General features: G+C 43.9%; 1 pseudogene; it reads right to left on the bottom strand.

The window, feature by feature from the left end:
- Nucleotides 1-2,076: 2,076 nt before the first annotated feature.
- The window catches only part of LOC123019636, a 4,079-nt pseudogene continuing 1,511 nt past the window's right edge, over nucleotides 2,077-4,644 (bottom strand).

The following is a 4,644-nucleotide window of genomic DNA, read 5'->3' as shown; positions in this document are numbered from 1 at the left end:
TTGAGGCCCCAACATTGAGGGTGTTCAGAGATAGGCTAGACATGCCCCTGGTGGGTAGGCCCCTTCTGACTCACTCTGTTCTATGTTTCGATGTTTTCCTCCTCCACCTCTGTTTTATTCTACTTACTCCCATCACCTGGCAGAAGGAAAGTACCTGCAGGGGCTGAGGAATATGCCTTTGTCTAAAAGCTTCTCCACTTTTCCCTGCATTGGAGAGAAGAACAAGCAAATACCATCTGGTCCAAACAAGCTGGAGTCAGAAGCAAAGAATCCAAAAGGGGACCTCTCACACCCACACTTTCTTCCCCTCACACTGTTCCTCTGTGCCTGGGTTCCTGAAGGCCCAAGACCGAGAAGAAAATGAAGAATGAAAAAGCATGATGGGACTGAGAAACAGACTGAGAAAACTGAGAGGCAGGCCGGGAGTGGTTGGCCAATGGAGCATAACAGACAAGGTAAGCCCAGCTGTGCCATCCAGAGGGAGAATGGAAGGTGAGAAGAGTGCCTGCGTTCAATATATAGACCAGCTGATAGAGTCAACTTTAAGGTCTAAAATTGTTACCAATTGCCACACCCCAAAACACCCCAAAAGTAATTGGCCAGAGAAAGGCCCCAAAAGTAGTTGGCCAGAGGAAGGTCACATAGTAAAAACCAGTTATACTGTCCCAGATGGGAGAGGGGATAAGAACAAAATGAAATTATATAACCCACAGCTAACACACTAGCCTGACCTCGAATACAGTAATCAAAGGGACAGTGGAAACTGGTTCTAGCTGCCATTAAAGTTGCAAATGTGCAGGGAGTAAGAACATGGCAAATGTGCAGGGAGTAAGAACATGTGTGAATCTTGAGCAGACAAGAAATAGGCATGGGAAATGTCCAGTCCTTGACAGAAGAAAGAACTCTTTCTCTAGCATGGGAGGGGGTGCAGACGTTGATGTATCGATGCATTAGATGTGTATTAGGTGACCTAATTGGTTACTGAGGGTATAAAACGCATGTACTGGGGTGCAACTTTTGAGACACTGCTTTGGGCGGAATGTCCCCCTTTGTCTCCCTTTATTCTATAGTGCAGTAGAATAAAGCTGGTTTTGGCTCTAAGTCCCGTCTCAGGCTCCGTTTGGCTTGGGTCTGGGGTCCACCCGGGTTTGTCCCAGCTGCTGACTGGCTGAGTCCTGTAACACAAGCATTGGATAACAGGACACATAGGGGCCATGCGCACAATCGGAAAGGAGTAGCGGCGCCAGGCGATGACATCATGAGGCACGACTCATTAGCCAAGACGACACATGGATGGTCAGTACGCTGCCAAGGATACCTATGTATAATTGCTTGGACTGGGTGTGAGCTGTTTTATCTAAACTAAAACCTCAGTATTCAGATTTTATTGCAGGGATGGCACTTTGCAATAAATAAGTGAGTTTTGGGTGCAGGGCGCTCAGTCTCTGAAAGGTTCGCCGTCACTCGTCTAGTCTGTGGAGTGAGACATTTCTGGAAGATCTTTCCAAGGCGACGCTACGTTGAACAGCTGTTGAGGACCCAGTGCAGAGTGCAGCAGTGCCAGGATGAGTGGGGTGCAAGGGGGGCGAGGCCCCAGTGCAATGCCCCGCAGGGCAGAACCGCATCTGAGAGGGTGTCGTGAGCCCCCCATTGTGCAGCTCAGGGTGCTGACCTGGCTGGCTGGCTGATCCGCTTGGGTGCCTGCCACACGGGCGCCACACACGCAGCAGTGGGAAGAATTCCTCCATTCTTCCCACTGGGTGGCCGCTTTGCCCCAGGAAATGGGATGTGGGAGGAATTCTGGACGGAACCCACAAGGGCTTTGGGAGCACTATAACAGGGGCAACAAATGACATTGTTTGGGGCATATTCTAGTCGTGTGATGGGAAGACAGTGTGGGTGTGATGAGGTCACCTTTCGAATTCTTTGCTTCTGAAACCAGTTTGTGTTTACCAAATGGTATTTGTGTGTTCTCTCATGTGGGAAGGGGCCCCTCCTCTTCATAAGGAGAGTTCCTAGCGGTAAACACGAGAGAGGGCTCAACAAACTGCTCTGCGCATGCTCAGACATCCATTCTGGGTTATTTGTACTCATTAATTTATTCTTAATCCATGTACAAAAATATTTATTAAATGCAAAATGCATTTAACTAAGAAAGTGTCCTGTTCCATATTCTTGCCATCTCTACAGGTCTTTACAGTATGTAAAGAAAGAAAATGTTGCTATCTTAGTTCAAACACATGCATGTATCAGTTGGTTGCCATTCCTTTGAGAAATGAGATGCATCTTTTGACTGAAGCTTTTTGCACACTCCAAACAATCCTATGGCTCCTCCCCAGTGTGAATTCTTTAATGAAAAGTGAGATGTGTCAGAAGTTTTCTCTTCTGACTGAAGTTCTTTGAACACTCCAAACACTGATAAGGCTTCTCCGCAGTGTGAATTCTTTGATGCCGAGTGAGGGTTCTCTTCCAACTGAAGCTCTTTGCACACTCCAAACAATGATATGGCTTCTCCCCAGTGTGAATTCTTTGATGAGAAGTGAGATGTGTCTTCTGATTAAAGCTCTTTTCACATGCCAAGCATTTATATGGTTTCACCCCCGTGTGAGTTCTTTGATGAGAAGTGAGATATGTCTTCCGACTGAAGCTCTTTGGACACTCCAGACAATGATATGGCTTCTCCCCTGTGTGAATTCTTTGATGAGATGTGAGATGTGCCTTCCAATCGAAGCTCCTTCCACAGTCCAAACATTGATATGGCTTCTCCCCAGTGTGAATTCTTTGATGAGATGTGAGATGTGCCTTCCACCCAAAGCTCTTTCCACACTCTAGACAATGATATGGCTTCTCCCCTGTGTGAATTCTTTGATGCTGCATGAGATGCTTCTTCTGACTGAAGCTCTTTGGACACTCCAAACATTGATATGGCTTTTCCCCAGTGTGAATTCTTTGATGAGAAGTGAGATGTGTCTTCTGATTAAAGCTCTTTTCACATGCCAAGCATTTATATGGTTTCACCCCCGTGTGAATTCTTTGATGAGAAGTGAGATATGTCTTCCGACTGAAGCTCTTTGGACACTCCAAACAATGATATGGCTTCTCCCCTGTGTGAATTCTTTGATGAGAAGTGAGATGTATCTTCTGACTGAAGCTCATTGCACACTCCAAACAATGATATGGCTTCTCCCCAGTGTGAATTCTTTGATGGCAAATCAGATTTGTCCTCTCAGTGAAGTTCTTTCCACAGTCCAGACATGTATATGATTTATTCTGTGTTTGAAGTTTGCTGTGTGCTTTATTGTTTGATTGAGAACTGCATATTCTTTTGCGCACATGAACTGTGTTCTTTTCTTGTCCAGTGTGTACTTGGATTGTGTTATGGCAGCCACTTCCCTGCAGAGCAAGGCAATCATTCCTCCCATTGTGATTACGTTCACTCTTCCTTCTTTGCTGGTCACTGGTTTTCCATCTGTCTCTTTCCAGTGATATCCCATGTAGTTCTCTCCTATTCTCCTCTTTTGACCTGTCACCTCCTGGAACAAGAGCAAGAATTCGGAAGAAGTCCATGTTTGCAGCAGAAGTTCAAATAGCAGAGCACACTCAGTACTGATTGCAATGAAGGGAAGAACCGGAAGAACTTTGATCGGATGCTGCTCTAAGAATGGGCTGAACAGCATTAACGGACTCTCTGTGTTGCACAACCAATATTACTGGGACTGTGCAGACCCAGGATCAACCTCCTAGTAGGAAACACAGATTCTAGGCTAGCCTATCAGGGGCCTTTTATCAGGCTGCTTAGTAGAACTTAAAGAAGTTTGGAAGGGTAGCAAGCAGGAGCAGGGCCTTTTCACAGTGGCACTGACCTCAGGAATATGCTCCCCAGGGAGATAGGCCTGGTGCCCTCCTTAGCTTCCTTTCAGCACCAGGTGAAAACCATTTTATTTTCAAGTTATTTTAATTCTTAGATCTCTAATCATGTTTTAAATATTGAGTAGTATCTGCTGCTGTGTCGCAGGATGGATGGATGGATTTATTTAATTCCATTTATATGCTGCCTACGAGTCATTGGCTCTCTGGCTACTTACAACATGTTAAAATCTAACAACATAAAACAGTACAAACAAAATATGACATTTGGTACAAGACAAAATAACAATAACAATAATAATAATAGTATCATCCATAACTAAACAGAATTAAAAAGTCAAATGGGAAAAGAGTTGAAATAATATATACTAAATTATACACACCAAGACACATCCAGGAATAAAGCATAAACCACTAAAGTTAAGAATACATCTCTCTCCTTTAAAGTCACATCCCATTGGCAAAAGCATAAAAATAACATTATTAATACCACAAAATTCATCTGTAAAAATAACAGCTCTGTTTTCAGTTGCGCCTAAAACCAAAAGAGTTGGTGCCAACCGGACCTCGAGCCGGATCGAATTCCAAAGTTTTATTTATTATTTATTTATTATTTATTAAAACATTTTTATGCCGCCCCATTCGCCGAAGCCTCGGGGCAGCTTACAACATAGATAAAACAATAAGTTAAAATATCAATATAAAATAATCTTAATTAAAACACACATTATAAAATAAGCCGCCCTGGCCAGATAAAATTCAATTGTATTTAGCATT

The sequence above is a fragment of the Varanus komodoensis genome, unplaced genomic scaffold (assembly GCF_004798865.1).
Source record: "Varanus komodoensis strain SLA01 unplaced genomic scaffold, ASM479886v1 scaffold133, whole genome shotgun sequence".
Lineage (NCBI taxonomy): Eukaryota > Metazoa > Chordata > Lepidosauria > Squamata > Varanidae > Varanus > Varanus komodoensis.
The sequence above is the reverse complement of the archived record's forward strand: the minus strand, read 5'-3'. Positions and strand labels throughout refer to the sequence as shown.